Here is a 13,639-nt window from a genome sequence, read left to right as displayed (position 1 = left end):
GGTTGCACGTAGGGGAGTATGTTTCGATCATAAATGGTAGTTGCCTATGCTTTTTAAGTGGTTATTATGGGAAGTTCTGAGGTTTTAAGTTGTAATTCAGGTTTCTCGTGGGGTTCGTTTGATCTGTATTTGGAGAACCATTTTGTGGATGATGTTCATTTCATGGTCAAGTATGGTTGTACCTGGTTGGGCTGTTTGGCTTATGTTTTGGTTTCACGCCCAATGTGTCACACCCCCAAACCAAGGATGGCGGAAATGTCCGGGGGTGGAGGACTTCATGTATAGTATCATAACAACAATTGTAATAGTAATTCAAGCAAACCCAACCAACATATATATAATTGAAAAAGTTACATCATTGTATTAATTACATGTTTACGAATCAATTACAATATGTTGACAAAATATGAAATAGTAGACACCTTAGCGTCCCATCCTCAAAAGCACTTGGTTACCTGTTTAATGATTTCCTGAGAATACAAGTTGTTTGAAAAAGTGTCAACACAAAGGTTGGTGAGTTCATAAGCTTTTGTTTGGTATTATTAAAAGCCTTTCGTTTGTAAAAGTAGTATTTGTTTTAGAAAAATCCAATATTTTCCTTAAAATGTATATGTAGTCTTAAATCCAAAGACCGAAATGTATAAGTAACTTTTCTTACTTATAATAAATAATGTAAGTTTAAATCGACGTAAACTCATTTAATTTTAATGAAGTTCCCGTAAATTCCAATATTCATTAATACTTTATGTGAGTTTATTAAAGCCTTTTCTTGTAAAAGTAGTATTTGTTTTAGAAAAATCCAATATTTTCCTTAAAATGTATATGTAGTCTTAAATCCAAAGACCGAAATGTATAAGTAACTTTTCTTACTTATAATAAATAATGTAAGTTTAAATCGACGTAAACTCATTTAATTTTAATGAAGTTCCCGTAAATTCCAATATTCATTAATACTTTATGTGAGTTTATTAAAGCCTTTTCTTGTAAAAGTAGTGTTCGTTCCAGAAAATCCAATATTTTCCTTAATGTGTAAATGTAGTCTTAAAACCCAAAGACCGAAATGTACAAGTAGTGTTCGTTCCTTATAGTAAAACAATGCAAGTTTAAATCGACATAAACTCGTTTGATTTTAGTGAAATCCCCGTAAATTCTATGTTTGTTAATACCACATGTGAGTTATTATAACCATGCTATGACCTAGTTGGCCTGAAACGACGTTCTTCAGGCGTCGGAAATGTTATGACATTTGTCACCCCAGACCTATCGGTCTAACTGTTGCATGCAGTTTAGGTGTGGGTTTGTCAAACCCAATATAGATCTATACACAACTATCACGCTCTCCCTCAAGGAGACTCTGGTTACAATACAGGACTTAATGGTAATTTGAAGTAAATGTCTCACAAAGTCATTAACGAATTTACGTGTAGTGTAATGAAAACTTGGTACCGTATGGCCGTACCTTGCTTAATGAAAATATCATTTGTATAAATGTACCCTTTTTAAATGTATGTGTTATGTAATGTTTCATAAAGTCATTAACGGAATTACGTGTTATGAAAACTTGGTACCGTATGGCCGTACCTTGCTTAATGAAAATATCCTTTGTATAAATGTACCATTTTTAAATGTATGTATTATGTAATGTATCATAAACTATACCTATTATAGTTTATCAACCAAGGGTAGTACGTTGCAATGTATGCAAACTATATTCAAAATAGTTTATTAAATGTTTGAATGTATCGGTTGTACTTTGATTATAATAACTTGTTATTCTTTATATTTATATGTCCAAATCCATTTTTAAACTGATGTGTGTCTAAATATTAAGATAAAATGTCATATATTGCAATAACATATAATCACAAAAAGATATACACCTTGCTCAACATGTTACAAGGTGAAATGAAATTGACAGCAGCTTTTTGTTGAATACAGTTTCTGTTACTGTTCTTAGAAAATTTATAGAAAAATCATCAAAGCTCCAAATCCAAATCCGCAAATTCTGACAGTTTGGAATATGAGTCTAGTTTGTTCGTAAATTTTATCATGATTTTTAGTGATTTCTAACAGAGGTGAAAATGTTCATAATCACAGACTGGTCCGGGTTTGCCTCTGAAATGATAGGCAGTTTTGTAAAACTCACCATAAATTGTAGAAAAATCATATGGAGATGTGCAAGTAGCCATTTTAAAGCTAAGAGTTTGAACTACTTGCACCTGGAACAGTTTTGAAAACTAAAATATTTAAGTTGACCAAAACAGTCCGTGATCGAAGTTCATCTTTTCTGATGTAATCTGATAGAAAATGTTTAACTGTGTTCTTGATGATTTTACTTGTATTCCCCCCTTAAAACTTAAGAAAAACATGTAAATGTAGGGGTATGAACTCACCCTATGTGGTTTCAGTAGATGAAAGTAAGAGAGAGGAAGTGTTCAACCCAAGAACACTAAGAAGATGTCTTGATGATTCGAGAATCTAACACCGAATAAGATGGAATTTGTGTAAGATATCGATGATTTGAGTAGAATGGAGTGTAATAATTATATGAATGATGAAGATACTTACTAATTGAAGAAAGAAATCACTGGAGAAAGCCTTGAAGTTCTTGAAGTTGAGAGAAAAGATGAGAGAATTTTGGAGAGTGTTCTTTGGTTGCTAAGTGTAGAATGAAAGAAGTTAATGAGAATGAGGAGAGATGACCAATTCTCCAGCTCTTAGAACGTGGGAAGAGCTGGAGATTGGGTGTAAAGGTCCACTAAGGTGACAAGGGGTAGTGGGAAAGAGTGGATAATCATAGAGTGAGGTGGTGGTGGTTTGCTTTTGCCATAAATTAAGGAAAAGCAAATATTCCCTCAATAATTAGTTCAACCACTAATTCTTTTAATATATTTTTATAAAAACCCTGGAGATTTATATATTTTGGGGCCTTAGTTTATAAAATAAAGTTTTGGGTGAAAATCCCACGTTAAAATAATGAAAAACGGAGTTAAAACGAAGTCGTAGTCGAAAAACCGGTAAAAAGGGGCCGTCTGCGAGACCTCTCGGATGGGGGCCGAGACTTCGGACCCTCGCATGCGAGGCTGCTGTCTGATGGCTTCAGATTCGGTCTCCTGAGAGGCTTCAGCTTCGGTCCTGATGAGAGGCTTCGGATCCGAGGCCTCGGATGAGAGGCTTCGGTCCTGAAGTTTCTGTTTTGGGTCCTTAAGGCTATTTTACCCGTTTTTACCCTGTTTCAAGTGGTTTTTGACCCGGTTAAGGGTCGGGATGACCCAATGATTCCAAAAAGTTATGGGAACTTTTGAGAGAGATTTGGGAGAGATTTCAAATAGAAAGAGATAGAGTGAAAACGATTTAGAGAGGTTTCGTTTGTGATTAATTTGAGTGTCCGGCTTCATAACGCAAGGTTCGTAAACCCCGTTAAACCGTGTTTTAGTGTCGTACACACTCCCAATGAGTGTGAAATAATGTTTTATCGTTTTGGTTCATTGTTTAGCACTGTTAAGGCTAAGGAAAATCAAACACATGAACTTTCCAAATGATGATTTCTCATTAAAATAGCGAATTGTATAGTGATTACATAACGTAAACCCTAACATACAAGGGTTATTGGAGTTGACCGGTTTGACTTGTTGACTTTGTTTGACTTTGACTTGACCGAAATTTGACGGTTGTCACACAATGGGCGGTGGTTCGAGTTCTAAGTGGGGGAGAATTGGGATTCTCAGGTTGAGCGTCAGTCATTAATCTGTATTTGGAGGGTTCTGTCAGTTCGCTGTTTGGTTTGCTACTTTCAGATTTGTTGGGTAGATGTTGGTCGGTGAACCCTTTTCAGAGGTAGGCATGTTCATCTCCAGGTGGGTTGTGGCTTCTCTGGTGTAGGTGTCAAGTTGTCCTAGACCATTGGCCGTTGAGTTCGTTATTCAGTGGGAATTCTCCAAAGGATCTAAATGGTGCCAGTTAAAGGTAAAGGAATGCGTCAGCTACCCTCTTGTTCTGTATATATTATGTTACTTCGGTCTTCAGGTGTGGTTACCCTTAATGGTAGAGTAGGAGCTTGATTCATAGTAGACTCTGGTTTTGGTAACCTTTAGGATCATCTTGGGGGTTTTCTCGAGCTAGTGGTGTAGTGATAGAATCCGTTCAGTTTCAGTCCAGTATGGTATCTTGTTTTGACCGATGATGAAGATGTTTTTCTATTTGATTAAGGTGGTATTTCGACTATCTCTGGTGTTTATTTTCTCTTCAGATGAGATTTTGGGTCTCTTAAGTATGTGTATGGGGGTGTTCCGTGTGAGCTGGGCAATATGGCATTAGGGCTTTTGGTTCTAATTTTGTGCATGGTTCTTTTGGGTGATAGCTTCCGATTTCGACCAAAAGTGTAACCTTTATCCTATCCACGGATTGTGTGCGACTTTGTTTTCGTAAGGTTTTGCTTGGTAGCTTTTTGTGGTGCCTAGTTGGAATTGTAAGGGAGTTGTTTAGGTCTCTTTAAGGTAATGGAATGAGGTGGGTATCTTCAGGCCCGGATTGTCGGACGAATGATGCGAGGACGGCAGTGTCGGTAGGTTATCGAAGGTATTCCAGTCATAAGCTGTGGCCTAGTGATCATGATGGTTCATTTCTTCTGCTTGTAGTGCTTTTGGTGTGGACGCGTTGATGGATGGTTGAGCGAATCGTAATATGTTGGTTGGATAAAGGAAACGGTAAGGATTGAGGGAAGTATCAGTCAGGTATCAGAAAGTCTTTGCAGGGTGTATGCAATAATTCTAGTTGTCCGCAACCGGTTGTTAGATTTGTGATTCTCAAGCTGTAAATTTCGTATGCAGTCGTAAGTTATGAAGTTCTTGGTGATTATATCGATTGGGTGCCCAGGTGGGGTAAACCGGAACCGGTAAGGGTTGGATGTATCGCAAAAGTTCATGGTTTGATCGTCGTTGCTCGTCAAAGCAGTGGTCGGTAATGGCATAGCAAAGAGTCAAGGATGTTAAGATTTTGGGTTTATCATATGTTTTGGTTTTGGGATAAGTTCGCGGTTAGTGTGTTTCGAGGATCATTGTTCATGGTTCTGGTAATGCCCCAGTTAGGGACTGTGGGTAGATTCAAATCGATATTCATCAGTTTTAGGGAAGTTTTGTGAGGAGGTATCATGGGTAGCCATTTTCGAGCAGGCTTTTGGTGGAAACTCGTGTTGGGAATTGCTAGTGGGACCATGCTAGGTTCGTATACAGAGCGGAGGGGGTTAAGAAATCTGTTTATCAAAGGCATCAGTTGGAGGATTCAGAGTCTAGTTTATGTGTATGCGCTCTAGGGTAGCTTCATTTGGTTAATGAAGGGCAAGTGATGAGGTTTCGGGCTCTTAGCATCAGTGTATCGGCCTGACAGTCGTGGAAGTCTGTATTTTGTATCTCTTGTGTGTTTATGGAATTGTTATCATCTAAGGTTGAATAGATTGTTCGTTGGATAAGTGCCATGGTTTTAGAAATTGGTTCAGTTTGGGAGGTTTTTCAGGGAGTTGACCAGTTCGATACCCAAGCTCGGATATATAAGGTTGGGTCCTTGCTTGGGATTAAGGGTTTTTCTTCTTTAGTTTGGCAGTTTCTATTTGGGATTGATCATTTTGGGAAGGTCGTTTATGTGCAGAATTTTCGGGTGCATTCCTCAAGTGTTGTTTTCTTATGAGTGTTAGTAAGGATCGATTTCGAGGACGAAATCTAATTTAAGTGGGGTAGAGTTGTAACATATGAAATCTTGAAGAGAAATTGTTGAGAATAACCCCATTTCTAGGTTAGCTTGACGAGTTGGAGGGACCAACTCATCGTGTTGAAGATGGATGGATTGCGGGGTTTTAATGAACCAACTGGACGAGTTGGGGAGCCTCAACTCGACGATTTGGCATCCGGGAAGGAAACCCTAATTTTTAGGGTTTTGCACCCTATTTAAAGTCTTTAGGTCCTTTTCTGGCCTCCTTATCAACCTCCATTGTTCTTCAAACCCTAAATGTAGTTGTAGCCTCCATTATCAAGTTTTTGGAGCCTTGGAAGGAATATTGATGTTATTTTGTGCATTGTGAAGGAATTAGAAGACCTTGAAATTTCTAGCTTGGAGAAGGAAGTTTTGGATCCATAATCACTCCATTTCTTGCAGTCACTTTAATGTCTCAAGTTCATACCTTGACTTATGGATGATTAGATCTCCTTATTTTGGGGTTTTGTTGTGTTTTTAACTCTTTTTGGGATGATGATGGAGTAAAGGTGCAAACTTTATGAGGATTTTGGTGTCATGCATGCATTATTCCATTCCAAGCTTAAGAGCTTCATTTAGACATGCATGAACGTAAAGTTGGCAACTTTACGTGGTTTTCCAGCTCAAGGAACTCAGATCTATGTTTTGGAGTCATGTGCTCATGGATTAAACGCTTAATGTGTTAAGAGTGGGTTTTTGGAGAACACGGCAAATTTGTTGGTTAAACTCGGTGAGTTGGCTCGATTGTCACCGACATTTTCAGATTGATAGAGGAACTCGGCGAGTTGACCTGGTTTTCCCGGTCACGAGTTGGGTCAACTTGGAACGTTGACTTTGACTTTCGATTTATGTATTTGACAAGGTTGTCCGAAGGGGTGCTGGAAATAATATGAATTGTAATAAGGAAAATTATGGACTTAGGCTAAGGCCCATAAGGGGTTGGGACCAATTTGGAAAATTGGGGCATTAGTGGGCCTCTGTGGATCTTTTGGTTTTGGGCCTTAGTTTTGGTTCATGTTGGGTCAGGGTTAAAATGGTCATTTTACCCCAAGTATGGATTCTAGATTATAGCATGGAACCCAATTGCTAATTGGGTGTTTTGTTGGTATTGATAGCTCAGGAAGCCGGCAGGGCAGCAGCTAAGGATTTTCTTTCGGGAAGCTAATACATTCGAGGTGAGTTTTCCTCATTGTACTTACGGGTCGAAGGCACCATTGTCGGCCCTTTGGATTGTTATCATGGTTTATCTTATGATTGAGTACTGTGGTGATATGTTAGATCTGTATCCTGGTAGATAAGATGATGTTATGCTTAGTGATTTGTTAGATCTGCTTGTTATCTGTTTTGGCTATACGTTTTCCAGTAGCATGGGTTGATGTAGTGTGGTTGGGTTGAGACTGTACTGCTTTGTGGTGCCATTCAACAATCCTGATAACGTTCATACTGGTACATTATATGTATGCTTATATGTTATGTATATGTCGACATGGGTTGTGTGTATGGTTGGGTTGAGGCGGACCTGCTTTGTGCTGAAGGCCAACAGACCCAGGTCGACCAGGATAGACTGAAGGCCTATAAGGCGGACCAGTCAGGCCGAAGGCCCAGAGAACGGTCCAGACAGGCTGAAGGCTCGGTGAGGCGGTCCATACATGTCGAACGTTTTGTGAGTGTTACAGATAGGCTGAAGGCCCGGTGAGGCGGTCCAGACATGCTGAAGGCTCTGTATGCATGATGTTATTTGTATATGTTATCTGTTTGGGTATTGGTACTTTGGGGGAACTTACTAAGCTTCGTGCTTACAATTTTGGTTTATGGTTTCAGGTACTACGGTGGATCGTGGCAAGGTGAAGGCGTGACCGTACACATCCTCGCATTTTGGACTTATGATTTCTGGGAAACTCTAATAATGTGAATGTTTTGAAAATTATGTTGAAAGAGATTCTAATTTTTAAATAATGTTTTGGAAACATTTGATTTTGTAAACACTTCTATAGAAAAATGGTTGTTTTGAAAAGTTTAAATTTCATGAAATGTTTATGGATGTTACAATAGAAGTTTAAGTCTACATGTTGGGCCACCAAAATATCATATTGGGCCTTATCTAGTTTTGGGACTTGGCCCGTTTGGGATAAATGGGCCTAGTTTTCATTTATGGGCCTTGTGTGTCTTGTTAATGGACCTTAGGGGCATTATTAGGCCTTGCGGCCCGTTATTGCTTTTAGATCAAGGATAGTGGGGCCCGTTAAAGGAGAAAGGATTTTGGGCCTTAATAGGAAAATTTGGACTTAGAGATTTTGGGCCCATGATTGGTTTGTGTCCTAATTCTAACTAGGGTAATTGATATTTATTCAGTGTGAGATTTCTGGATCGGTAGCCGAGCAGTATTATTTATCAGTTGTCTAAGGCGAGTCTTCTCACTATATCATTAGGTCGAAGGCACCAATGACGCCCCATTATTTGACACGTGGATTGACAATTGTTATGTATTTAATTATCTGAAGATCCCGGGGGTAGCGCGTGACACTTAGGTTTCAAACCATGGGGTAGCCCATGGAATTCCAGGTAAAGGCCATGACGTAGCCCATGGCACTTGGAAGTCAGACCATAGGGGTAGCCCATGGCATTCCAGGTAAAGACCATTGGGGTAGCCCATAGTACTTGAATGTCAGACCATGGGGGGCCTATGCCATTCCAGGTAAAGACCATGGGGGTAGCCCATGGAAACTATGTGTATGTTGCATGGTATTCTATGGTTGTATGTTATGTGATATTTGGGGAATTCACTAAGTTTTTATTAAAGTTCATTTGGGTGTTTTCAAGTACTTTCGGTACTAAGAGGAATCAACCGACTTGATGGAACAGCATTCACTCTCCAACATTTTTCGCATCTATTGATATTGATACTTTGATGTTTTGACATGATATGATGTAATAGACTTTTGGAAACAAATTACGATTGTAATTCCTATTTTTAAAATGAAAAATTTTATCTGGTTTTTGGGGTGTTACAAGACCCATAAAAATCACAAGAAATTTAAACTTTTTAAAGCCAACCCAAGTTCACATATAGTTTACAAACATATCTTTCAAAACATTTTCAACATCAGAGTCTCCCAAAATCATAAGACAAAACACGAGGATGTATATGGTCATGCCTTTGCCTTCCTTCGGTCATCTGAAGTACCGGAAACATAACATAAAACTATAAGCCAACGCTTAGTGAGATCCCCCAAAGTACCACCACACAACATAATAACAAACAACATACAAACATAGCCTTCATCATGACTGGACCGCCTCGTCGGGCTTACAGACTATCTGGACCGCTCACAGAACCTTCAGTATGACTGGACTGCCTCACCGGGCCTTCAACGTATCTGGACCGTTCTCCAGGCCTTCGGCCTGACTGGTCCGCCTCACAGGCCTTGGATTTATCTGGGCCGCGTAGGGTCTCTTGGCCTTCAGTCTACACTGGTCCACTTCAACCAACCACACACAACATGTCGACATATACATAACATATAAACATACATACATATAACCAGTCAACAGACAGATCTTACTGATCACTAAGCATAGCATTATCATATATACCAGGATACCGATCTAATAGATCAATACATCATAATAACATACTATCACATAATAGGTTATCCAATCCAATGGTCCGGCCTTGGTGCCTTTGACCCGCAAGTACAGTGAGGAAAACTCACCTCACAATCTTAACAGAAGCTGATGAGGTCTCGACCCCGAATCTCAGCTCTATAATAGACACCTATGCCTACCAATGACCAATTTCCATCAAAATCCCAAAATACACAAAATACCTTTAAGGTCAAACTTGGTAAAAGTCAACTGGTCAAACCAACTAGGTCAACTGAGTCAACCCAATCAAATCAACCCAACCGAGTCAACTCAACCGAATTGACCCAGTGTGAGTACAAGGGGCGTACACTGAAGGTATGCTGGGCGTACTTTGTCCTTGCATGTTGACCACTATCGGGGTGGTAGACCTCGTACGTATGGCGTACTCCGAGTACGTGGGGTATACCCTCGCAAGTTAAAACATCGCATTAAGAGCTTAATGGCTTAAGCTGTTATGTACAAACTTCAGATCCATGGCTAAATACTCTTAGGAGTCATAAAGTCTCCAACTTTATGACCTAGCATGTCTAATAAGTGCTTACCACAAGGTCTTATTCCATTAAGACCTTTTAAACGATGCATGAAGCAAAACTAACGATTTGGAACCCAATTCTATGACTCAAGACCCTCCCAAGGGTCTGAACGAATAGCTTAATGGGTAAAGAACATGATTTTCTCATGAAACACCACATTTGGGACAAAAAGACCCTAAAAATAACCCAAAACAAGAGCTACAAGAAACTACACCAAGTTCAGAACTTGATACCTCAAAATGATGTCAAAAGGTGGTGTGATCATGGATCTAGAATGCTTTACTCCTTCAAGGTGGTATTTTCTTCCTTCCTTCTTCAAAAGCACAAAAACACACACAAAAGCTTAGAAATGGCTCCTCAAGAGGATATTAGGGTTACAAACATGTATGGGAGGGTGGAGGCTATTAAGGTGGAGGAAATGAGGCCATAAGAGTGCTTAAATACCAACCAAACCCTAAAAATTAGGGTTTCTCATCTGGAAAGTACGCCCATCATACTAGGGTGCGCCCTAGTACGCTTAGCATACACCACGTACACATGGCATACTCCGAATACCAAAATTTACAACAATGCCATTAAGGCCCTTTTGCATACTTTCTTGAACTTAGAGACCAAAATCCAACATTATTAAATTATAGGGTTGAATTTAGAAGTACCTTAACATCGGGATGTTACACTTTATCCATTATGGAGCAATTAGGATCCATAAAAATGTGATTTTGATCCTTCTATTCCTTCCGTGAAAGTGTCATGATGTCTTAATGAATTAATAAGTTAAGGTTTTGGCTTTTCAACCTATTTTAGACATGGAAAGTCATAAAGGTGGAAACTTTATGACTTAGAATGATGTTGTGGGACTAGATCTAAGTGTTGGATGAAATGGCTTTAGAGATTAAGCACTTAACGGAGAAGTGCTATCAGACCGAGTACGTTGGGTGTACCTTTGACTATTCTACAGATACTCGTATGGGGTCCCGTTTCTGGATGGTGAGTACGCCATGCGTACGAGCTAAGTATGTTGGGCGTACTCAACCTAAAGTTGACTTCTTGACTTTGATTTCTGTTGACCGTTGACTTTTTGACCAAGTTTGACCTTGGGTCAAACTTGAGGGTTTTGGGCTATTAATTAAGATTTTATCTAGTTCTGGTATTAGTAGATTCACGGGTTCAAGAAGTACAGAAAAGGGATCGTGTCGTAGTGTTTCAAGGTTCTTCGATTCAGATGAGCCTTCTCCATTGTGAGTCGAAGGCACCAATATCGGCTCACTAAATTGTGTATGTTAGATGCTAGCTGTCTTTGTAACTCTTGCATGTTTGTATGAGCATGTGTGATAATATATATATATATATATATATATATATATATATATATATATATATATATATATATATATATATATATATATATATATGTGTGTGTGTGTGTGTGTGTATGTGTGTGCGATGACTAGTTGGGTCTTGCTTGTTGTTATTGTGATATGTAATATTGTGTACTAAAATTGTTGATAGTCTCCAGGGTTGCTGATAACCCACCGAGCGTGCTATTAGCCGACTGAGACTGCTGATGGTCTCCAGGGCTGCTGATAACCCTCTGAGCGTGTTGTTGCCCACTAGGAGTGATGATAGTCCCCGGGGTTGCTGATAACCCATAGCTGTCTATTTGTGTTGTGTTGCATGTGGTATTTTGGGGAACTCATTAAGCTTTATGTGTACGATTTGTGATTTACATGTTTCAGGTTTTATCATATTAAAGGAGGGGCACGGCTCGATTGCATCGCATTAATGGGGGACTTGTGCACATGATAACTTTTAATGATACTCTGATAAATGTTTTAAGATCTTGTAGTTGTGATTTGATTAAACACTTAAAGTTTTAATTGAAAATTTTTGGGTTGAAATTTGAGGCGTTACTAGTTGGTATCAAATCCTTGGTTTGAGTGATTCAGGCATACTCTCGGGTATGCTTGAAATCAAACTGAGGAGTTGGTAAATTTTTCTAAAAGAAAATGATTTTCTAATAAAGTTTTTAAAATAAAAAGGGGTGTGATGCGTGCAATCAGCCGACCTTAAGTAAGTATTTCCCAAAATATCCATGCGTCTTATATGAATGATGTGTGATGTGAGTATATGAGAACTGTATGCTAGATTAGGGATAAGGATATGCTCAGTATTGCATGGTATGATGCCTGATTAGATGAGATGCCTTTATGTCTATTGTATGAGCTAGTAATGATGCATGCTACTGCCGAAAGATCTTCAGGAGCTTATGAGATAGGACTGCTTGTTTATGTAAAGCTTTTAGTTCTAGATGCTCTAATGGTACTTGCTTTGTACTTTGTAGGACTCATATTGATGCTAGTTAATTATTGCATTAATATGTTAAGTTACATGCTGCAAAAGTTAAATAATCTAAGAGTGATTGAGCAGGCCCTACTATGCAACTCTTATCTGGGTATAACTGTTGTAGGATTGGGTCTTTTAGTTAGACGATTATTTAGGTTTTGTTGTGTATAGTTGTACTCTTAAAGTAGTTAGCTGACATCGATGGGAGTCCTTCAGCAGCTGATGGCAGGGTGAGGTGGGAATCCTGAGAGAGCCTAGGAAGCGCTTTAGTGCGAGTGATGACTTGTTTAGCAGATTTTGGAGGGTATCATTATGAGGAAGAGACTTAGAGGATTTAGGATTATTCTGAGGAAGGTACGGATAAGTGTGAAAGGTGGTATTGGGCCCGTACTACTGGAAGCATAGGAACTGTACTCGAATCAAGGAAAGTCCCGAAAATTCTATGAAGTTGGTTGAGGGTAGGAACATGGTTTGGCATCATGAATCTGTTGCAACATTTTGGGTATTATCATCTTTTCAGTTATGGCTGTCTGGGAAGAAGACGGGTCGGGTGATTGTTTGGGCCTTAGTGGCCATGTCAATTGGAGTTGAATAGTGCAGACCTGGATGAGTAGTTAATTTCCAGTTCATAGCAGACTTACTTGTGGAAGTGACAGTTGGAGTCGCGGGACTCAAGAACGGAACGATTAGGATGAGCGGCTTGAGGATTTCAATATTGAGGTTGAGTGACCGACCGATGGCTTAGGATTTCATTTTTCTATAACGAGGATTGTGTTCTTCCAGTTTTCTATGTTGGTTGAAAGAGAGACTAAGTGCATTATTGCAAAGATCTGAGGACGACCCAGTGGGGAAAACTGGATGATTGCGGTATCCATGACAAAGGTGGAAATGCACGATAGGATTCTTGTGGTTTGATCGCCTCGCAAAAATTTCATGCGTAGAAAGAGAGTCACTTTTGTGGAGAATGTATAAGATGAGGACCGAGGGTATGCTTTCCTTGAGTTTAGATAGAGCGTGTTCTGGCAGGTTGTTCTAGCTGATCAGGAGAAGTGAATCGAGAACGACAACTTTCGTTGTCTATGTTATATGTCGACTGTGAGTATGATGCCTCACGTTTTATGATTGAGTCTCGCGATTGAGTGAAGGTCATGGATTCAGAGGCGAAGTGTGTGGTAGCCCAATTGTTCTTAGATGGAGATTCGGTGCTATGAATGGGCTATCAAAGTTATTGCTTATGCATTTACATGGGATTGTTGATGATAGTGGCGTTTATGACTAGGAAGTTTCTGAGTTCTCCATCTGTTATTCAGAATTCTTTTGAGTTGCTAGGTCCTTATCTAGGAGATTATCTTGCGTTGTGTAATAGATACCAA

At 39.3% G+C, this 13,639-nt stretch overlaps 1 long non-coding RNA gene across 1 annotated transcript in view; it reads right to left on the bottom strand.

The window, feature by feature from the left end:
- Positions 1–397: 397 nt before the first annotated feature.
- LOC145125589 (uncharacterized) overlaps positions 398–13,639 on the bottom strand; it is a 29,779-nt gene continuing 16,537 nt past the window's right edge. The window contains exon 3 of the long non-coding RNA XR_013716065.1: positions 398–470. This is a non-coding gene — a long non-coding RNA (uncharacterized LOC145125589). The remainder of the gene's footprint in view (positions 471–13,639) is intronic.

This window comes from Lactuca virosa, chromosome 7 (genome assembly GCF_052849685.1).
Source record: "Lactuca virosa cultivar CGN04683 chromosome 7, Lactuca_virosa_CGN04683_v6, whole genome shotgun sequence".
NCBI classification, from domain to species: Eukaryota; Viridiplantae; Streptophyta; class Magnoliopsida; order Asterales; family Asteraceae; genus Lactuca; species Lactuca virosa.
Note: the sequence above shows the minus strand (reverse complement) of the source record. Positions and strands in the feature narration are given on the sequence as shown.